Source organism: Anabrus simplex, chromosome 5, assembly GCF_040414725.1.
Source record: "Anabrus simplex isolate iqAnaSimp1 chromosome 5, ASM4041472v1, whole genome shotgun sequence".
In the NCBI taxonomy this organism is placed as follows: domain Eukaryota; kingdom Metazoa; phylum Arthropoda; class Insecta; order Orthoptera; family Tettigoniidae; genus Anabrus; species Anabrus simplex.
The window spans coordinates 154,998,660-155,022,712 of record NC_090269.1 but is presented as its reverse complement, the minus strand read 5'-3'; positions in this window follow the sequence as shown (position 1 = coordinate 155,022,712).

Sequence of the window (24,053 nt, the reverse complement as noted above, 5' to 3'; positions counted from 1 at the left end):
TGGCTTTTAATAGGCTGGAACTTTGAGAGCGGGTTGCTCTTCCAAAAAATTTGTTTCTGTGTGCCTCGAGGAGGCTTTATTGTGTAATTGGGAGCAAGTGCTCGTAGGAATGATTGGGGTCTTCTGCCCCTTGTTGAATATTGTATATGGGTAAAGTTGGGCTTATAGTTCAAGGATTCTAAGTCTGGGTTTCGAAACCCAAATCCTGTAACTACTGTAATTGTACATTCTCGATTTGTTGTTAGGCTACTATGTACCTGTCATTTTTGTTATTTCTTGACTTTGCAAAGAAAATATAACCTTGTTAAATTTTATCTTAACTTTAATTTCGAATTCTGAGACCTGTTCACCCCTGCACCTTCTTTCACCTCTGCTGTTCCACAGATACCTCGGAACAAGTGGTAGCAGAGCCTGCTTGAATGGGTCTCAATTTAGCCCCTTTTGACGGCTAAACATTGCTTTGATCCGAACTCTAACAATTTTCTCAGTTGCTGGAATTTTTTGATTTTTCTTTTTTCAAAATTGTTCTGTCATCATGCCCGGACCTCGCGATGTTCTCCATCTTAACTATTTGCGCAAGGAGGAGTTGATCTATGAATTAACTATCAGAAATGTGCAATCTGGAGGCACGGTTGCGGTAGACACAAATAAGCTTAGAGAGTCCCTTGATTTGCCCATTTCCATCCCCACTTTGGGAGAGAAAGAAATTGACGACTCTCTTTCCACGATCACCGACAATACTACTGAGCTAGCATCTGTAGTTAGTTTTCTTGAAGAAAACGATCCTTCTCCTAATCCAATTAAGCGTGTGCAAGCCAGGTTATTTCATTTTTCTAATAGAGTTAACGATCTGTTGTCTCTGAAGTTGAATGACGTTCAGAGGAAGGAAGATAGTATGGTTCTTGAAAATCTTTCTGAATTGTCCAGTAAAGTTACCCAATTGTTAACTGGGGAAGTTCCTCCCAAAACTGATCAACCCGCCACGGTGAATGTAGGTAGCGAGGAAGAGCCTCCTAAGGGAGAAGTCAATAGGAAAACCGTTGGAGCTCAAACAACATCGGCCCCATTGGACAACGAGTCTGAACGCCGTACCTCGTTGAATAACGCACGTTCTGAATTAGCTTCCTCGCCACTTAAACCTCTACCTACTATGTCACCAGGGTTCAGTAGTCTGCCTCATCCATTAGCCATGCTGCTTAGAAGTATTTCGAAGATTTCTGTTAACACTACCAGTGAAGTTATTTCTTTCTTAAGGTTTTTAGTTGAATTTCAGGATCATGCCCTTGTTTTTTCTCTTTCTCCATGTCAGATTTTGCAAATCATCTATCCCTATGCAATTGGTATTCTCTCAGACAAAATAGTAAGAGCCATTGCCGATCAATCATCTATTGAAGACTTCCACGCCCACTTGCTAACTAACTTCATCCCGGCTAGGGCAAGGTCCTCACTTATTCAGAAGTACTATTATCGTGTACAGCGGTTGGATGAAAACTTGGCAGATTTCATCCAAGATATTATGTTCTATACTAGGGTATTTGCTATCCATTTTCCCGAAGACCAAATCGTTCATGCTATATTGGAAGGTATTTCACCATCCTATAGGTCATATTTGTGTTTCGCGGCGTGCCCGCAAACCTTCTCTGAACTTGAAGCATTGGCTGTGTCAGCCGAAGGGGTTAGGTATGCGGACACATTACGTGTTGCCAGGGAGCCCCCTCCGCCATCAAGTAACTTTCGGCCTACACCTCGCCGAACCATCACGGTCCGTAAATGTTATGCTTGTGGGTCCCATGACCATCTTCGGAACAAGTGTCCATCAATTAAAACTAGTGGAACAAGGAATGGAACAGGGTCATCGCAAGGTTGCTTTAAATGCGGCGCGTTTTCTCATATTGCCATGAACTGCCCTAATGCTAGCAGCACCCCCTCCTGCTCGACTTCTGGTGCAACTTCCACCAATACCAATAATAATAAGTGACTAGTGGCTTCGGCTGAGTCGGCGAACCCACCTTCCCAAGGATCAGCCCCAAGTAAACATCTTGAAAGATCGGGGAAACGTCAGTCTTCTAATCTATCTTTTGAAGCTCAAAAGAATGTCTTAGGATTGCGGCGGGTACCCCCGCACCCGTACCTTTTCTTAAAATTGAGGTGAATAATGAGCCTATAACTGCTCTTTTAGATTCAGGCAGTGTTTTTTCTATTATTTCGGCTGAATGGTATTCGAAATTGAAATCTGTTTGTAAGCTTCCTGACTATTGTTCGACTTCGGTTCAATATGTTTCGGCTAATGCATCCCCATTAGAAATTTTAGGCTCTTTAAATGTCAAAATTCGTATTTCTAAATTTACTTGGAAAGTTAAATTGTTTGTGGCTAAGCATTTGTCTTGCCCCATTATATTGGGAGCCGACTTCATGTCCCATACTGGTCTTGTGCTCGATCTTCGGAGTAGGTCGTGCACTTTCAAATTTGCTTCTAATTGTAAAATCCCCTTATTGAAATGTAATTCCGCACCATGTTCATCTATTTCGCCTACCCAGGTTGAGATGTTGTTAGATCTTAGACATCTACCTGAGGAGCAGGCTGAGAGTATTCGTAAATTGTGTCAGTCGTTTCCAGAAGTGTTCTCTGATACTCTTGGCGTTACTGACCTGATCGAATACAAAATTGCGGTCACGGATTCGATTCCCGTCCGTTTTCCACCTTATAGGCTATCTCCACCTAAAATGAAGGCATTGAAAGAAATCATCGATCAAATGTTAAAGGATGGTATTATTAGGCCCTCTAAGTCGGCGTATTCTTCGCCTATTTTTCTAGTCCCGAAACCCCAAGGTGGCTACAGGCCTGTCATTGATTATAGGGCTCTCAATCGGAAGGTGGTGTTACAATCTGTGCCCCTTCCTGACCTTCATTCTTGTTTTTCATGGTTTCATAAAGCTAAATTCTTTACCATCTTGGACCTGAATCAGGCCTATTATCAAATTCCCCTAGCTGAAGAGTCTAAACATCTTACAGCGTTTGCCACGGATTGGAATTTGTATGAATAAAACCGCGTGCCTTTCGGGCTCCCCACGGGAGCCGCTGTACTCACTAGACTGCTAGATAGGGTCTTCTCCGACATCAAATTCGAGTACTTGTACCACTATCTTGATGATGTCGTCGTATTTTCGGAGACTTTTGAAGAACATCTAGATCATCTAAAGGAAGTTCTCAATCGCCTTCGTAAGGCTGGGTTAACTGTGAAATTGTCCAAGGTCGCCTTCGCTAAACCCTCTATGTCATTCCTAGGGCATATTGTCTCGCCCTATGGTGTCGCAGTCGATCACTCTAGAACACAGGCCATCCGTGATTTCAAGCCTCCCAAGGACATCAAAGGTATTGCCAGGTTCATTGGTATGGTGAATTTCTTCAGGAAATTTATTCCTAACTTCGCTAATAGAGCGGCGCCCTTGAACCTTCTTCGAAGGAAAGGCATAAAATTCGAGTGGGGGCCTTCGCAACAAGCCGCTTTTGAAGACCTGAAATTAGCTCTGTGTAATGCCCCTGTCCTTGCTATGCCAGATTTCTCGAAGAAATTCATCGCCCAATCCGACGCGTCGTCGTCTGCGGTAACTGCAGTCCTTCTTCAAGAGATTGAACTAGGGAGGTGACCCATCGCCTATGCATCTAGGACTCTATCAGCTCAAGAAGCCAAGTATTCCATCTATGAGCTCGAAGGTTTGGCAGTCTTATTTGCCTTAGAAAAGTTCCGTCTCTATCTGGAACATGTCAAATTCGACCTGGAGACTGATAATCAAGCCTTAAGCTGGGTCTTAGGTAGGCCGCGTCGTACTGGTCGCATAGCCCGTTGGGCCATCCGAATTTCTGCCTTCCAATTTGATGTTCGGCATATCAGAGGAACTGAAAACGTGGTTGCTGACGGACTAAGCCGTATGTTTTCTAATGATGTAGGGACGCCTGATCTGGATGATAGATCTTCACCTCCCGTGTCCATACTATCTGAGGTTAATGCCATCTTAACAGATGCTCCCATGTTCTTTAGGGATATTGAGAAATATCAACGTGAAGATCCAACGCTGGCTCCGATGATGGAAACCCTTTCTTCTGGGGAACATGTTGTCCCTTATGTATTGAGGAATGGTGTTTTATGTTTCCCGTCGAGGCATGATCAAAGAATGAAAGTTGTAGTTCCCGCTGTACTTGTGCCAATGATCTTCAAGTACTATCATGAGACCCCATTAGGGGGGCATTTAGGTATCTTCAAAACCCGGGAAAAGATCCGTGAAATGTTTATCTGGAAGGGTATGGACGGTGAAATTCGTGAACTAGTTAAAGCTTGTAAATCTTGTTTGCTTAGTAAACCAACCATGTCCACCAAGGTAGGCCTTTTGTCTTCTCATCAAGCGTCGCGCCCCATGGAACGTCTCAACATTGATTACGTAGGAACCTTCCCCCAGTCAAAGGGGAATGCCAACAAGTTCATCCTTGTATGTGTAGATGGTTTTACAAGATTTTCTTGGTTATTCCCGACTAAGCTGGCTACCGCTCAGTCCACCATTACTTGTTTGAATTCAATCTTTGCTTCTTTTGGTCCGTGTCAATATATTGTGTCTGACAATGCTAAGGCTTTCACATCCAATCTATTTCTTAAATTCTGTTTTGATCTGTCTATATCTCATGTGACTACTTCTGCTTATTATCCCCAACCATCTCTTGCCGAAAGAGTCAATCGTAACCTCGGGTCGGCTCTTATTGCTTATCATCATGAAGACCATTCCAGGTGGGACACGTCCCTGCATTGGTTAGCTTTGGCTCTGAATTCGGCAGTTCATGAATCACATAAATTTACTCCAGCTTCTCTGATGTTCAAGTTTGTTCCCAACACGCCGCTCTCTAACCTCTGGTCTCTGAGTAACATTCTACCCGAGACAATAGATCCAGATAATATTAAAGATCTCTGGAAGAAGGCTAAAGCCAATCTTAAAGTGTCTCATGAAAAGGTTAGGGAAAGATATGATCGTGGACGGAGACCCACCAATTTGAAGGTAGGCAACCAGGTGATGGTCAAGAATTTTGTTCCCGCGGGCATGCTTGCCCCCAGATTTCATGGGCCGTGCATAATCCTTGATTTTCTTACGCCGGTTACGTTGTTATTAAGCAATCCAGCCACCGAGAGGATATTTAAGGTTCACCTGTCGCAGGTGAAACCTGTGTAGCTTCCGCGCTAACGTAGCTGATTTTATATTTGCTTTAACATTTTTGAAAGAATTCGGAAGGTTATATTTTTTTTGGTTGCATTGTGAGGCCTTCTGCCCTTGGAATCAAGTTCTTTGTAGTTAAGCATTTATTGTAAAACCTTCCCCGACCAGTTAAACTGCCATCCTGTCCTTACCATGGCCATTACTGCGCTCCCGTCTCCTGCTCAACAACACACAGTGGCTATTTAAATGAAATAAATATCTCCACGCCGCTGGCCCCTCAACCTCACCACCAAGCCTGTGCCCTAAAAGAATTATGGTCCAACAAATTCTGCCGCCGAGGTCTTAATGTTTCAGTGCCCCCGCAATAGCGCGGCGCCGTACCGCCACTGAGGTGGGGTATGGGCCCGCCCTTCTTCAGTGAGGCCAACCAGTGTACGGCGAGCCGGAGCCCTCCTCCCGGCCAAGGCTGATATGCGGCGCACAACCTGCAACTTGCCCGCGACCTGTATGTTCGCCGCGGGCGCGGCGTGCTTCAACTCCACGGCTCCTCTCATAGTGCGGGCGAGCGATATCTCAGGGTACTCGAGGGGTGCGAGCGGCCTCCTCTGGACACAAGCAGCAGCGTCCGGTCTGGCCGTCCAACTTAATGAACCTTGAATGTATTTAATCAGCTACATGGACATTTAATATCAACAATTACTACATTTTTGAATTCAACCGCAATATTTGGTTTACTTAGAATTTTTTTCACTTTCAAGTATTAAAAGTTTTTCCTTCTGAATTCAACTTCTACAGGCATAAAGACATTCCTTCAAAAGTTACTACAAAGAAATTTTGAAACTGGATCCAATCATTTTAAGAAAACTTGTTTGTAAATCCTTCTGCAATTAATTTCTATTTCAACAGCATAACTTGGACCTTGTTTTAAAACAAAAGTTTATGTTCTTCTGTGTTACCCCTTGGAGGGAGTTCTTTGGGGGGGGGAGGTCTGTACCAGGCGGTACACCTCCGCGCCGCTAATTCAAACTTTGCGCCAGTTGAAACTCCTCTACTGGAGGAAGCCTGAACTTTAACTACAGTGTTAATTCTCAAGTTTCTCAGAAGATGTCCCTACTTGTAAATTTTGAAGTGTTCTGAACTGTGTCGTTTTCGATGTATTTTTGTTTTGCCTGTAGTAAGAAGTGTGAACATTCTCTTCTAGATGGCACTACTGAAGGACTACAATTATGCACCCTAGTGCGAAGTGAAAGAACTGTGTTTTTGGAGAAATTTTGTGTTCATAAGTTTGTTCTTTGTTAAATTTCTTTCTGTCATTGTTTAGGTTGGCTGTATAACCCTTCTCTTTCCGCCAGTTTTGAATTCGACCAATGAGTAATTTTTGTAATTAATTTCCCACCAATCCTGGTTTTCTTCTTCGGTTTTGGCATGTAATCTTTTGGCGATCCAATAAAAGGCTTGTAGGCGGGTGTTCTCATTCATGAAAGGTCTCGAATGTTCAGCGAGGGTATATAAACTGCTGATTTTCGGGTCTCTGCGCCACTTCAGTAACATCTATCATTGTGTAAATTATGTAGCAGGGGGCGGGTAGCGCCTTTTTCTTCGGGCAGCGGTTCATCAATAAGGTAATGGCCTTTTAATAACTTATTTTCTTGCTAGCTCAGCAGTTTAACTCTCGGGACAGGTTTGATACCTCTTACCATGTAACTTTTCTCTAAAATGTAAAAGACTCTTGGTATAAATTCTATCTCTTTAAACTACAAATTGGGATAGAGAGTGCCTAACCCTCTCGAGCTCCCATTCATATTGCTTTGAGGTGAATTTATGTTCACAACCGTTTCTTCCCTTCTAATGTAATGTAAATCGTTTCCTTATATAAGTCACCTCTTTAGTATGGGATTAGCCCTTGCATAAGCGGCCTAGGGCCAAATTAGGCTTTAATAAAGTGTATTAGGAGTGCAGTTTCGCCTCCTCTCAAGTTGCTATTTTGGAGGCCATGTAATTGACCTGTTTCTGTACTTAATAGGCCTCAGTAGGTTGGGTATTTTTACCCCTGTGTCTATGTCCTTGGAGGACAGCTTGAAGGTCGAGTTTGGTGTGGCTTTTAATAGGCTGGAACTTTGAGAGCGGGTTGCTCTTCCAAAAAATTTGTTTCTGTGTGCCTCGAGGAGGCTTTATTGTGTAATTGGGAGCAAGTGCTCGTAGGAATGATTGGGGTCTTCTGCCCCTTGTTGAATATTGTATATGGATAAAGTTGGGCTTATAGCTCAAGGATTGTAAGTCTGGGTCTCGAAACCCAAATCCTGTAACTACTGTAATTGTACATTCTCGATTTGTTGTTAGGCTACTATGTACCTGTCATTTTTGTTATTTCTTGATTTTGCAAAGAAAATAAAACCTTGTTAAATTTTAAATTAACTTTAATTTCGTAGATTGAAACCTATTCATCCCAGCACCTTCTTTCACCTCTAACTACCACGGATAACTCCGTAATAATAATAATAATAATAATAATAATAATAATAATGATAAGAAGAAGAAGAGGAAGAAGAAGAAGGACCACGGGAAGAAGAAGAAGAAGAAGAAGAAGAAGAAGAAGAAGACTGTCGCACTACGAGCTCGTTTCATAGAGATATTTTGAACACATACTTTTAAATCTTCCGTGGTTTGATATCCCTCTGACCTCCTGCGGAAGGAAGTTCCATTCACGGCTGGCCACAACAGTGAAGGAATTGTTGTAGGTTGAGGATTTATGGTTAGGAATAGCGAGCAATGTCGAGCTCAGCGCTCTGGTGTTTTTATCATGGTGTTCAGAAAGGCTATGAAATCGTTCATACAGGTAAGATGGGGATTGTAAGGTAAGGATTCGGTGCAATGAAGTCAGGGTATGCAGCTTGCGTCTGTCTTCAAGGCGTACCCATCCGAGGTCGACGTAAGACTGGGTAACATGATCTGAAAATTTCAGATTACATATATATCTTACACAGGCATTCTGTGCACGTTGTAGTTTATCTCGAAGCTCGGTTTTCACATCTTTGTAAACTACGTCACAATAATCGAATATTGGAAGAACGAGAGTTTCAACTAGTTTCTTCTTTAAACTGAACGGAAAAGTAAATTTGAAATTGTTTAATGTGTGCAACGTAGCAAAAACTCGTCTACTCACAGATATTATCTGATCCGTCCACGAGAGGTGCTGGTCAATGGTTACTCCGCGATTTTTTACGCTCTTGCAAAAGGGCAAAACTTGATTTTGAAGTTGTACGTCGGGGATGGAATACGGAAATTGTCGGAAATAAGTCTTGGGTGGGCAATTACTATAGTTTGGGACTTTTTTGGGTTCAAAATAAGTCCATGCTGGTAAGACCATTTACTTATGGCCTCTAGATCCATGTTAATTTTTTCGATTGCTGTCAAAACGTCTGTTGGTTTTGCATGGATGTACAATTGTACGTCGTCAGCATAGATGTGACGTTTACAATGTGTCAGCTGTTTAGCTAGGTCGTTGATATAGACAGAAAATAGCAAAGGAGCAAGGGTTGACCCTTGTGGGACACATTTTTTACATATTGCCACGAAGAAAATGCACCTTGATTGGTGACACGTTGTTGACGTTCGTGTAAATAAGCTCCCGACAATCTCAGAGTACTGTAGGAGAACCCTAGGTGATAAAGTTTGGATAGGAGCAACTCATGGTCTACAGAGTCAAATGTTTTGCTGAAGTCCAATAATACTAGGATAGTCATTTTTGCTCGTCAATAGCCTGTCTTATATCGTCAGTCACGCTTAGTAAGGCAGTACATGTACTGTGATTGCGTCAGAAACCTGACTGGTGTGGGTCTAATATGTCGTGGTCGTTGAGACAGTTGGTGATTTGATTATGCACTATGTGTTCGAGTCCCTTGGCTACTATTGACAGTATATTTATAGGTCTGTAGTCACTGTTTAGTCTAGGAGATTTTATCTTTGGTAAAGGATGCACCAGGGCCATTTTCCAGACAGTTGGAAATACACTATTTTGAAGGGAGAAATTGTATATGAATGTCAATACTGGAATAATAGCGTCGATAATTTTCTTTAGCATTATGATACATATATTGTCCACCCCTGTGGATTTAGTTTTGATTCGCATGATAGCCGCTTTCACTTGAAGGGCTGAGACATAACTAAAATAAAATTTGTCTCTGCCTACGGGTGGTGTGTTGTAATTTACACACAAAAGATTTTCTTTTGCTTCTTCGTTTAATTGTACATGGGAGGATACGAAGTGATTATTCAATTCATCAAGAGAAACTTCCAAATCGACTATCTCGTCCGGTTTATTTAGTCCAAAATGGCGGATTGACTTCCGTAAAGTAGCGGGTCTTACGTCAGGTTTTATAAGGTCATGGGCGTACCGTAGTCGAGCGTTTCTTACTGTCTGAGTCGTTTTATTACGTAGTCGTTTGTAATAGATAAAGTTTTCCTCTGTCGGGTAATGTTTATATTTCCTATGAGCTGCATCCCGCTTAGCCATCATTGCTCTAATATCATCATTTAGCCACGGCGAGAGTCTTTTACAGACGCGTGCTGTTCGTATAGGGGCATGTTTGCCAAAAATTTGTAGTATCATGTTATTGAAAGTGGTGACCATGTCGTCAATATTAGTTTTATGAGTTATCTCCTGCCACGGCATCGAAAAAGCGTCTTCCAATAAGTTTTCGTTGTTAATACGGCTATAGTCTCGGTAGGTCACGTACTTAGGTTTATGTTTAGGGCATTGCAGTGCGTAAGACATAAAGATGATGTCATGGGCTGACAGTCCGGGAGCAGATGTCTGGCCGTGATGTAATACTCTGTCAGGGTTGTTCGTTACTATTAGGTCCAGTAGTGTGTGTGAGGTTTTAGTGTGGTGAGTGGGAGAAAGTGGGAGGACCGCCATGCTGCATGCCTGAAACGTATTCAATAGTAGGTGGCTTAGGAAGAATCTGGATCTAGAAGATTTGTATTAAAATCTCCCTTCATTATAAAATGTTCGTACATAGGTAACAGTCTGTTAATATCAGTCTCTAAGTCATTCACACGGCGAGCTTTAGGCGGTTTGTATACTACGCCTACCAAGCATTTAACAGTAGCAACCTGTATCTCTATGAACATGTACTCAGGTTTACGCTCGTACTGTTGAGGCGACAGACAGATAATTTGAGGTTTCAAGCGCGAAGAGACAAAAGCACAGACCCACCTCCCCCTTTGCCAAGTCTGTCATTCCTCAGAAGGCAGTAGCCAGGTAATTCAAGATTCTTAGCTTGATGTTTGACTTTCAACCAACTTTCATTGCATAAGATGATATCAAAGGACAGTGGAATGAAAATCGCTTTTAGTTCATCTATACGAGTTTGAGAAACTAAACTCTGGGCATTAAGGTGACATATGTGAAGTGCGCTTTTACATCTATTTAGAGCTGACTGGAGAATGTGTGTTGCAGCTTCAAGGGGTGGGGTTCGGGTCAATGGACTAGCAGGTAGACAGGTTGAAGGGCTGGGCGGGGAAGGGGAAGTGTGACAAGGAAAAGTATTGCAATGGTCAGAGGGATTACTGCTGTTAGTGGTATGCATTGCCAATTGCTAAAATAAAAACTAACTAGAAGTAGAACACAGCATGCGAATACAACCAATGAATAATCAGCAATTTACGTATTTTAGATAGCTAAATTCTCTATAATAATAATAATAATAATAATAATAATAATAATAATAATAATAATAATAATAATAATAATAATAATAATAATAACGTGCAACAGCAGATTGCGCGTACAGAATAACTCGAGTAGGAGCTTATTCTACGTAGTGTAGATGTTAGATCTATGTAGACGTAAATACGAGGGCCTGATTTATATTTGAACCAGTTAGGAAAGTGATTAAAGAGTAAGTCAATCGACAGATGGTAGGATAAGAAGACAGATAAGCTAATCGATATTTAGATCAATTAATACGGTAAATGGATGGATAGATAGATAGACAGATGATAGATAGATAGATAGATAGATAGATAGATAGATAGATAGATAGATAGATAGATAGATAGATAGATAGATAAATAGATAGATTTTCTTAAACTAAATAAAAAGATAGCTTCTCGGCTGTGACTTACGGTAAAGGATGGGAAGTAGACTCACATTGTCAAGTGATAAAGCAGCACTGCAACAGAACCTTATGCCATAGGAAGTTCCTTTAACTGGCAAACTCTTAATTTCATCCCGTCCGCCTTCTTGATTATGATGTCTCCTGAATCAGTCCAAGTGTTTGTAAGTCCAAAACGCTGGATTGCTGTCTTCAAGATGGACATTCTGACAGCCGTAAGATCTTCACGGATTGTTGTAGATGATCCTTTCAGTTTCCTTTTCTTCGTGAAAACGTCCTGCCGTGAGTGATAAGACACAAATTTCACTAGGATAGGTCGTGTTTTTCCTGGAGATCGAGGTCCTACTCTGTGACACCTATCGATGTCATTAAGTCTCAAATCTGCACCTACTGCCTTGCACACGTTGAGCACTAGTTCATCGCAGTTTTCGTTCGAACTTTCAGGAATGCCGAAAATTCTTACATTATTTCTCCTGCTATATTGCTCCAATGAATCACACTTAGCATCCATATCCTCCTTCAGTTTGCGGATTTCCGCCTCCTTCTTATCAAGTTTATCAGTTAACTTTGACAACGCTTCGATATTAAATTTTAAACTTTTTTCAAGTTCTTTTATGACCACTCCTGTTATGCGGGTCGAGATGGCCTGCACAATTTTTTCAAGGAAGCTGTCCGAGTTAATGAAGTCGTCCAGCGCGCACTTCACGAGGCGGTCTACGTTGGCAGCTCTGGTAATGGCTGGGCTTCCAACTCCGTTGTTTCGGCGACCCATTTTCTTTACAATGCGAATTTGGAAGAAAAAGAAGATCAATACCAACAAAACGTGTGTGTAAATACAAATGTTACACATCCGCAAATTTTTGTCACTTTCACTGCTGTATAACACCTTCAAATCTCTTGATTACTGTGGAGCCTCACTCACTCACGTCCATCACCAAGCATAAAGGTCGCTATCCAACTCCCACCATTAAAACAAATTTCAGAATAGCAGTAACATCATTAAGGGATAATAATAATAATAATAATAATAATAATAATAATAATAATAATAATAATAATAATAATAATAATAATAATAATTGTACCGGGCGGTACACCTCCGCTCCGCTAATTCAAACATTGCGCCAGTTGAAACTCCTCTACTGGAGGAAGCCTGAACTTTAACTACAGTGTTAATTCTCAAGTTTCTCAGAAGATGTCCCTACTTGTAAATTTTGAAGTTTTCTGAACTGTGTCGTTTTCGATATATTTTTGTTTTGCCTGTAGTAAGAAGTGTGAACATACTCTTCTAGATGGCACTACTGAAGGACTACAATTATGAACCCTAGTGCGAAGTGAAAGAACTTTGTTTTTGGAGAAATTTTGGGTTCATAAGTTTGTTCTTTGTTAAATTTCTTTCAGTCATTGTTTAAGGTGGCAATATTAACCCTTTCTTTCCGCCAGTTTTGAATTTGACCAATAGGGAATTTCTGTAATTAATTTTCCACCAATAAGGTGTTTCTTCTTCGTCTAGTGTAGTAGTTTTTGCCATTATCCAATAAAATGCTTGTGGGCGGGTGTTATCATTCACGAAACGCCTCGAGCGTTCCACGAGGGTATATAAACTGCTGATTTTCGGGTCTCCGGGCCACTTCAGTAACATCTATCATTGTGTAAATTATGTAGCAGGAGGCGGGAAGCGCCTCTTTCTTCGGGCAGCAGTTCAACCACCAGGTTTAATAACTTCTTTTCTTGCTAGCTCAGCAGTTTAACTCTCGGGGCAGGTCCGAAGCCTTTTACCATGTAACTTTCCTCTAAAATGTAAAGACACATGGTATCAATTCTATCTTTTTAAACTACAAATTGGGATAGAGAGTGCTTAACCCTCTCGAGCTCCCACTCATATTGCTTTGAGGTGAACTTATTATCACAACCGTTTCTTCCCTTCTAATGTAATGTAAACCGTTTTCTTATATAAGTCACCTCTTTAGTATGGGATTAGCCCTTGCATTAGCGGCCTAGTGCCAAGTAGGTTTTAGTAAAGTATATTAGGAGTGCAGTTTCGCCTCCTCTCAAGTTGGTATTTTGGAGGCCATGTAATTGTCCTGTTTCTTCACTGAATAGGCCTCAGTAGGTTGGGAATTTTTACCCCTGTGTTATTTGTGTTTGGAGGTCATCTTGAAAGTGGAGTTTGGTGTGGCCTTTGATAGGCTTGAACTTTAAGAGCGGGTTGCTCTTTCTTAAAATTTTTGATTTCTGTGTGCCTCGAGCAGGCTTTACTGAGTAATAGGGAGCAAGAGCTCCTGACCATGATTGGGGTTTCTGCCCCTTTGTCAAACCTGGTATCTGGCTAAAGTTGGGCTAATTGCTCAAGAATTATGTGTCTGGCTCTCGGAGCCCAAATCCTGTAACACTGTAATTGTACATTCTCGAATTGTTGCTAGGCTACTGAGTACCTGTTATAATTGTTATTTATTGATCTTGAAAAGAAAATATAACCTTGTTAAATTTTATCTTAATTTTAATTTCGCATTTTGAGACCTGTTCCCCCCAGCACCTTCTTTCACCTCTACCTACCACGGACAACTCTGTAACAATAATAATAATAATAATAATAATAATAATAATAATAATAATAATAATAATAATAATAATAACAATAATAATAATAATAATAATAATAATTGTATCGGGTGGTACAACTCCACGCCGCTAGTTCAAATATTGCGCCAATTGAAACTCCTCTACAGGAGAAAGTCTGAACTTTAAAAAATTGTATCAACTCACTGTTTCTCCGAAGTTGGCTCTGTGCAAATTTTAATGTGTTTTTGTTTGTCATTGACAAGAAGTGTGGACGTTCTCTACCAGATGTCTTTACAAAAACTATGATAATACACTCTGTAGCAATGGAATGAACTTTCTTGATGAAATTTTGTATTCATAAGTTTTGTCTTTACTAAATTATTTTCTGTCATTTGTGGGTTGGCAATATAAATCCTTTCTTTCCGCCTGTTTTGAATGTAACCAATCAGGAATTTCTGTAAATAATTTTCCACTAATAAGGTGTTTCTTCCTCGTCTTGTGTGTTAGTTTTTGCTGTTATCCAATAAAAGTTGGTAGGCGGGTTGTTATCATTCATGAAAGGTCTCGAACTTTCCACGAGGGGACAAAAACTGCTCATTTTCTTGTCTCCTGGCCACTTCAGTAACATCTTTCTTAATGTGTGGATATGTAGCAAGGGGCAGGAAGCGCCTCTTTCTTCGGGCAACAGATCTCCAAAAAGGTAATGGCCTTTTCACATCTGTATTTCTTGCTTGCTCTGCAGTTTAACTCTCGGGGAGGGTTCGAAACCTTTAATATGTAACCAATTCCTTTAAAATGTATATTACTTTTCAGTATATGTAAAAATGTCAAATCCCTTTTCTAAAAAGCAGGGATAGAGAGTGCTTCACCCTCTCGAGCTCCCTTTCATTTTGAAATCGAGGTGACTACGTATTCATAACCTTTTCGTCTCTTCCTTCATGTATTAAAGATTTTTCATACGAGTCACCTCCATAGCTTGGGATTAGCCCCTGTATATCGGCCTAGAGCCACTTAGGTTTTAATATTGTATATTTAGGAGTGCAAGTTCTCGCCTCCAGTCATTTCTGTACTTTGGGCCATTAACTTAACCTGATGGTTTGTTTTCTTCATGCGAAGGCCCTGTAGGTTGGGTATTAAATACCCCTGTTTCTTTGTATGCCTTGATGGCAGTTTGAATAAGAGTCTGTTATTGCATTTACAGGCTTGAAAGATCGAGAGCGGGCCAGCTCTTTATGGTGTTGTAGTAAAGGTGCCTTAGAGAGGCTTGAGGTTAATAGTTGGGAGCAAGTGCTCGTTGTATGAAGGGGTTTTCGGCCCCTGGGATCTGATCTGTAACATGGCAAAGTTGAGCTTGCAGCTCGAGGAATGTAAAACGGTGCTCGAAGCCCAAATCTTATAACGAACTGTAATTTGTAATTGCTTTATTTGTTGATCTACTACTTGGTACCTGTTAATACTCTGTTTATTTGTTGATTTTTAAAAGAAAATATAACCTTTGTTAAAGTTTTAAATTAACTTAAATTTTGTAGTTGAGACCTATTCCAGCCCGCACCTTCTTTCACCTCGAAATACCCCGGATATCTCAGTAACAAGTGGTAGCAGAGCGTGGTTGAATGGGTCTCAATTTAGCCCCTTTTGACGGCTAAATATTGCTTTTGGTTCGAACTCTAGCAATTTTCTCCGTCGCTGGAGTTTTTCGATTTTTCTAAATTTGTGAAGTTATGCCATCATGCCCGGCCCTCGCGATGTCCTCCATCCCGGCTATTTGCGCAAGGAGGATTAATCTATGAATTAACAATTAGAAATGTGCAATCTGGAGGCACGGTTGCAGTAGATACCAATAAGCTAAAAGATTCCCTTGATTTGCCTATTACCATCCCGACTTTGGGAGAAAAAGCGATTGATGACGCTCTCTCCACGATCACTGAAAATGCTACTGAGCTAGCATCGCTAGTTAGTTTTTTTGAAGGGGGTGATCCATCACCTAATCAACTTAAACGTGTACAAGCTAGATTGTACCACTTTTCCAATAGGGTTAGTTATCTGTTGTCTCTTAACTTCAATGATACTGAAGGGAAGGAAGCTAGTGCTGTCCTCGAAAACTTTTCCGATTTGTCCAGTAAGGTTAGCCTATTGCTAACTTGGGCAGTACCTCCCAAAACTGATCAACCCGCTGCGGTAAACGTAGTTAGCGAGGAAGAGTCTTCTAAAGGAGAAGCAAATAGGAAATCTGTAGGAGCTCAACAAACATAGGCCCCATTAGACAACGAATCTGAACGTCGTACCTCGCTGAATAATGCACCTTCTGAATCAGCTTCTCCGCCACTTAGGCCTCTACCTACTATGTCACCTGGCTTCAGCAGTTTGCCCCATCCTTTAGCAATGTTGCTCAGAGGTATTTCTAAGTTTTCTGTTAACTCTACCAGTGACGATGTTTCATTCTTAAGTTTTTTGTTGAATTCCAATATCATGCCCTTGTTTTTTCTCTTTCCCCGTGTCAAATTCTGCAGATCATATATCCCTATTCTGTTGGTGTTCTATCTGATAAAATAGTGAGAGCCATTGCTGAACAATCCACTATTGAAGAGTTTCATGCACACCTTCTGGCAAATTTTATCCCCGCTCGAGCTAGGTCGTCGCTCATTCAAAAGTACTACTACCGAGTACAACGGTTGGATGAAAACTTGGCAGACTTCATCCAAGATATTAAATCCTACACCAGCGTATTTGCTCTTCATTTTCCGGAAGACCAGATTGTGCAAGCCATTGTGGAAGGTATTTCCCCATCATACAGGTCATATTTGTGCTTTGCGTCGCGTCCTCAAACGTTTGCCGAATTAGAGGCTATGGCTGTCTCAGCGGAAGGAGTTCGATACGCCGACACCTTACGTGTCGCGAAAGAACCTCCTCCATCTTCTAGTAATTTTCGGCCTCCACCTCGCCGAACCATAACACCCCGCAAATGTTATGCGTGTGGGTTACCTGACCATCTTAGGAACAAGTGCCCCTTGATTAAACCCAAAGGGACCAGGAATGGAGCAGGGTCATCACAAGACTGTTTTAAAAGTGGCTCTTTTTCACATATCGCCAAGAACTGCCCTAATGCTAACAGCACCCTCTCCTGCTCAACTTCGGGAGCATCTTCCACCAACAACCATAAGTAACTAGAGACCCCGGCTGAGTCGGCAGATTCATTTTTTCAAGGCTCAGCCCAGGTTAATTCCGATGAGAATTCAGGGAAAAGTCAGTACTATTCTACATTACCATTTGAATGTCCCAGAGAATGCCTTAGGATCGCAGCGGATACCCCCGCACATGTTCCATTTCTCAAAATTGAATTGAATAATGAGCCCGTAACTGCTCTTCTAGATTCAGGCAGTGTTTGTTCCATTATTTCGGCTGAATGGTATTCCAAATTAAAATCTATTTGTAAACTTCCTGATTTTTGTTCGTCTTCGGTTCAATATGTTTCGGCCAACTCATCTCAATTAGAAATTTTAGGTTATCCCTATGCCAAGATACGCATTTTGAAATTCACTTGGAAAATAAAACTTTTGGTGGCTAAGCACTTGTCTTGCCCCATTATATTGAGAGCGGACTTCATGTCCCACACTGGTCTAGTGCTCGACCTTCAGAGCAAGTCGTGCACTTTCAAATTTGCTTGTATATTCCATATCCCTTTATTAAAAAGTAGTTCTGTATCATGTTCATCAGTTTCGCCTACCCAGAATGAGATGCTGTTAGACCTTAGAGATCTACCAGAGGAGCAGGCTGATAGTATTCGTAAGTTGTGTCAGTCGTTTCCAGATGTTTTCTCTGATACTCTTGGTGTTACTGACGTTATCGAATACAAGATTGAGGTGACTGATTCGATTCCTGTCCGTATTCCACCTGATAGGTTATCTTTACCTAAAATGAAGGCATTGAAAGAAATCATAGATCAGATGCTAAAAGATGGTATTATTCGCCCCTCAAAGTCGGCATACTTTTCGCCTATTTTTCTAGTCCCGAAACTCCAAGGTGGTTTCAGGCCTGTGATTGATTATAGGGCTCTCAATCGGAAAGTGGTGTTAAAATCCGTACCCCTTCCAGACCTTCACTCTTGTCTCTCTTGGTTTCGTAAAGCTAAGTTCTTCACCATCTTAGACCTCAATCAGGCTTATAACCAGATTGCTCTGGCTGAAGAATCTAAACATCTTACAGCGTTTGCCACTGATTGGAATTTGTACGAATACAACCGCGTGCCTTTTGGGCTCCCCACGGGAGCAGCCGTGCTTACGAGACTGCTAGATATGGTCTTCTCCGACATCAAATTTGAGTACTTATATCATTATCTGGATGATGTCGTCGTATTCTCTGAGACCTTTGAGGAACAGCTTGATCATCTAAAAGAGGTCCTTAATCGCCTTCGTAAGGCAGGGTTAACAGTTAAGCTGTCCAAAATAGCTTCCGCTAAGCCTTCCATGTCATTTCTAGGGCATATTGTGTCGCCCGATGGTGTCGCTGTAGATCATTCTAGAACACAGGCCATCCGTGATTTCAAACCTCCCAAGGACATCAATTTCTTCAGAAAATTTATTCCAAATTTCGCCGATAGAGCGGCGCCCTTGAACTTACTTCGTAGGAAAGGCGTCAAATTTGAGTGGGGACCTTCTCAACAAGCCGCTTTTGAATATCTGAAATTAGCACCCTGTAATGCCCCTGTTCTTGCTACGCCGGATTTCTCTAGGAAATTCATCGTACAAACCGACGCATCGTCGTCGGCGGTGGCAGCAGTCTTTCTTCAAGAGACTGAACTAGGGAGACGACCCATCGCCTATGCCTCTCGGACATTATCATCTCAAGAATCCAAGTATTCCATCTACGAACTTGAAGGATTAGCAGTTTTGTTCGCTCTATAAAAGTTCCGCCTCTATCTGGAACATGTCAAGTTCGACTTGGAGACAGATAACCAAACCTTAAGTTGGGTCTTAGGTAGGCCGCGTCGTACAGGTCGCATAGCCCGTTGGGCCATCCGAATTTCTGCCTTCCAGTTTGACGTTAGGCATATTAGAGGTACTGAAAAGGTGGTTGCTGACGGACTAAGCCGTTTGTTTTCTAATGATGTAGAGACCCCTGAACAGGTTGATAGTTCTTCACCTCCCGAGTCCATACTACCTGAGGTTAATGCCATTCTAACAGATGCGCCCATGTTGTTTAGGGATCTTGAGAAATATCAACGTGAAGATCCGACGCTGGCCCCTATCATGGAAACCCTTTCTTCTGGGGAACATGTCGTCCCTTATGTGTTACTGAATGGTGTTTTATGTTGCCCGTCGGGGCTTGATAAGAAGATGAAAGTTGTGGTTCCAGCCGTTCTCGTGCCCATGATCTTCAAGTACTATCATGAGACCACGTTAGGGGGGCATTTAGGCATCTTTAAAACTAGACAAAAGATCAGAGAAATGTTCATTTGGAAGGATATGGACGGAGAAATCCGTGAATTGGTAAAAGCTTGTAAAACTTGTTGGCTTAGTAAACCCTCTATGTCCACTAAGCAAGGGCTCTTGTCTTCTCATCAGGCGTCGCGCCCAATGGAACGTCTTTATATCGACTAAGTAGGACCCTTCCCCCAGTCAAAGGGGAACGCCAACAAATTCTTTTTGGTGTGTGTAGATGGTTTCACATAATTTTCATGGTTATTTCCGACTAAGCTGGCTACCGCTCAGTCCACTATTTCTTGTTTAAATTCCATCTTCGCTTCTTTTGGTCCATGTCAATATATTGTTTCTGATAATGCTAAAGCTTTCACATCCAATCTCTTTCGTAAATTCTGTTTTGATCTGTCCATCTCTCATGTGACTACTTCTGCTTACTATCCTCAACCATCTCTTGCTGAACGGGTCAATCGTAATCTGAGGTCGGCTCTTATTGCCTATCATCACGATGATCATTCTAGGTGGGACACGTCCCTGCATTGGTTAGCTTTTGCTTTGAATTCGGCGGTTCAATTATCCCATAAATTTACTCCAGCTTCTTCGATGTTTAAATTCGTTCCCAACACGCCGCTCTCTAACCTTTGGTCTCTTAGTGATATTCTACCTGCGACAATAGATCCAGATAATATTAAAGATCTTTGGAAGAAGGCTAAGGCCAATCTTAAAATTTCCCATGAAAAGTTTAGGGAAAGATATGATCGTGGACGGAGGCCCACGAATTTAAATGTAGGAGACCAAGTTATGGTCAAGAATTTTGTTCCCGTGGGCAAGCTTGCCCCCAGGTTTCATGGGCCGTGCACCGTCTTGGATTTTCTTACGCCGGTCACATTTTTAGTGAGTAATCCAGCTACCGAGAGGATCTTTAGGGTTCACCTGTCTCAGGTGAAAACCCCAAAGGTTATATTTTTGTTGGGTTTTAATTTTAAGGCCTTCTGCTCTGTGTATGTACATTGACCTTGTACAACCTTCCCCATAGTTACTCTCCTGTCCTGTCAATATGGCCATTACCACGCTCCCGTCTCCTACTAAACCACACCAGTGGTAATAAAGATTAAATAAAAGTTTCCACACCGCTGGCCCCTCTGCTTCACCACCAAGACAGTACCCTCAAACATTATACTTCTACAAAAATTCTGCCGCCGAGATCTTACTGTTTCAGTGCCCCCGCAGCCGTGCGTCGCCGTACCGCCACTGAGGTGGGGTACGGGCTCACACCACTCCAGTGAGGTCAACCTGTGTACGGCGAGCTTGAGCCTTCCGTCCGGCCAAGGCTGAGGTGCGGCGCACCTGCCGCAAACTGCTCGAGGACTGTAAACAATCGTCGCGTCGGCGGCGTGCTTCGCCACGACTTCCCCTCTCATAGTAGCGGGAGAAGCGTATCTCTGGGTACTTGAGGGGTCCGAGCGGCCTCCTCTGGATATAGGCAGCGGCGGCTGGTCTTGGCGTCAAAAATTAATCAGCAGCTAATGCACTTCAACAGTTACTTGAACACTCTATATCTGCAATTAATTCGTTTTTGGCTTCAAAATCAACATTTGGTGGATTTAGAAAAAAAATTTCTTTCAAGAATAATTTTTTTTTCTGGATTCAACTTCTACAAACATAGAGACCTTTCATCAAAACCTACTACTACCCATCAATATCAAACCAATTTAAGAAACCTTCGGCTACTGGAAAATTTTATTTTCTCTTCCAAATCCTTCTGCAATTAATTGCAATAGTCAACACCACCAACTTGGACTTTGTTTCGAAAATTTTCTTTTTCTCTTCTGTGTTACCCCTTGGAAGGACTTTTGGTGGGGGGAGGGCTGTACCGGGTGGTACACCTCTACGCCGCTAGTTCAAATATTGCGTCAAGTGAAACTCCTCTACAGGAGAAAGACTGATCTTTAAAAAAATTGTAATAACTCACTGTTTCTCCGAAGTTGGCTCTGTGTAAATTTTGTTGTGTGTTTGTTTGTCATTCATCAAGAAGTGTGGACGTTCTCTACCAGATGTCTCTACAAAAAATATGGCAATACACTCTGGTGCAATGGAATGAACTTTCTTGATGAAATTTTGTATTCATAAGTTTTGTCTTTACTTATTTTTTTCTGTCATTTGTGGGTTGGCAATATAAATCCTTTCTTTCCGCCTGTTTTGAATGTAGCCAATCAGGAATTTCTGTAATTAATTTTCCACCAATAAGGTGTTTCTTCCTCTTCTTTTGTATTAGTCTTTGCTGTTATCCAATAAAAGTTGGTGGGCGGGTTGTAATCATTCATGAAAAGTCTCGAACTTTCCACGAGGGTATAAAAACTGCTCATTTTCTTGTCTCCTGGCCACTTCAGTAACATCTTTCTTAGTGTGTGGATATGTATCAGGGGGCGGGAAGCGCCTCTTTCTTCGGGCAACAGATCTCCAACAAGGTAATGTCCTTTTCACATCTGTATTTCTTGCTTGCTCAGCAGTTTAACTCTCGGGGAGGGTTCGAAACTTTTAATATGTAACCAATTCCTTTAAAATGTAAATTACTTTTCAGTATATGTAAAAACTTCAAATCCCTTTTCTATAAAGCAGGGATAGAGAGTGCTTCACTCTCTCGAGCTCCCTTTCATTTTGAAATCGAGGTGACTACGTATTCATAACCGCTTCGTCTCTTCCTTCATGTATTAAGGTTTTTTCATACGAGTCACCTCCATAGCTTGGGATTAGCCCCTGTATATCGGCCTAGAGCCACTTAGGTTTTAATATTGTATATTTAGGAGTGCAAGTTCTCGCCTCCAGTCCTTTCCGTACTTAGGGCCATTAACTTAACCTGATGTTTTGTTCTCTTCATGCGAAGGCCCTGTAGGTTGGGTATTAAATACCCCTGTTTCTTTGTATGCCTTGATGGCAGTTTGGATAAGAGTCTGTTATTGCCTTTATAGGCTTGAAACATCGAGAGCGGGTCAGCTCTTTATGGAGTTGTAGTAAAGGTGCCTTAGAGAGGCTTGAGGTTAATAGTTGGGAGCAAGTGCTCCTTGTATGAAGGGGTTTTATGCCCCTGGGATCTGATCTGTAACCTGGCAAAGTTGAGCTTGCAGCTCGAGGAATATAAAACGGGGCTCGAAGCCCAAATCTTTTAACGAACTGTAATTTGTAATTGCTTTATTTGTTGATCTGCTACTTGGTACCTGTTAATACTCTGTTATTTGTTGATCTTGAAAAGAAAATATAACCTTTGTTAAAGTTTTAAATTTAATTTTGTAGTTGACACCTATTACAGCCCGCACCTTCTTTCACCTTTAACTACCACATATATCTCCGTAACAATAATAATAACAATAATAATAATAATAATAATAATAATAATAATAATAATAATAATAATAATAATAATAATTTACATTACTTACTTTTCTTTGCAATTTCCCCTAGTAATATTTAAATTCCATATAGTGAAACATTACACACTAGGTGCATAAATAAAACCAAATTAATACAATTTCTACCCGATAGTTTGTTTTGAAAGGGTGCTACATTTTTAAGCCTACCTAACAATGGTCCACACAAATTTTACGGCACGCATCACTTATTTTGGTGATTAAAAGGTTTCTTCGAAGAAATTTCAGAAGCAGTTCACCGCCGATGTAAATAGTAAAATTAATAATAAGGTTGACTTACAATTTGGTCGTTCCAGTAGTAGAAAGGTAATAACACGGCCAAGTCATGTGTATCCTTACCCGACGAAGATCACATTTTCAGGTCAATTAAAAAAAACTAACACAACGAGGATGTAAGAAACATTTACTGAGGGTGAGGAGCACAACCTTACACCCTTTAAAATTCCTATCCAAAGTCCATGGCGCTACTCCAATACATTTATTTGAGACTGATACACCGACGTCTTCTTTCCATATTGGGAAGACAGCGACTGCCAGCTTCGCTTCCCTCTCTCACTGGAGACAGTCTATTTCAAAATGGCAGACACGGAGCGCTGATTGGCCGGAGCAAGGCCAAGGAGAAATGTGACAAATAGTTCCCACCTTAGCCGTAAGATAGCGGTAACAATCAGAGCATACATTCCCTCGCAGAATTAAACATCATAAGTGTGAGACCACTGTTTAAGCTGTAGAAAAATAAGGATACAGATTTCTATCTCGTAAGAGGCTATCCCAAAACGTAGATGGAGAGGAGACTAATACGAAACCACCGTTTCAAGATATGGCGTGGGTTTTCACAGTCTGTTACGATGACACAAGTTTAAACACAAGTCCAGATGCGCCACTCGAAAAATATCTCATGTGTCCACAATCTGTTATGAAACATAAGTTCTAACGTAATACTCTGAAATACTCTAAGTTTCCACAGTTTGTCATGAAACACAAGTTCAATGTGGTACTTGGAAAATTGTAACATTCACACGAAAAATTTTGTTTCTACCGCTTGTCGCAAAACACAAGTCCAAATTAGACACTCGGAAAATTTCTATGTACCCAAAGTCTGTTCACGAAAATACAAGTTCAAAATACGAGTTCAAATGTAGTACTTGTAAAAGTTACGACACTCACGAGAGAAATTCTAAGTTCCTTCAGTTAGTCACTGAAACACAAGTCCTAGCATGGCACTTGAAGAAAATCAAAGTTCCAACTCCGATGGAACCGAACACTCGCAATCCAAAGACTCGTCCTACCGTGGGTTCGGTCCGCACTCGTAGCGCTTCACCCGTCAGCCG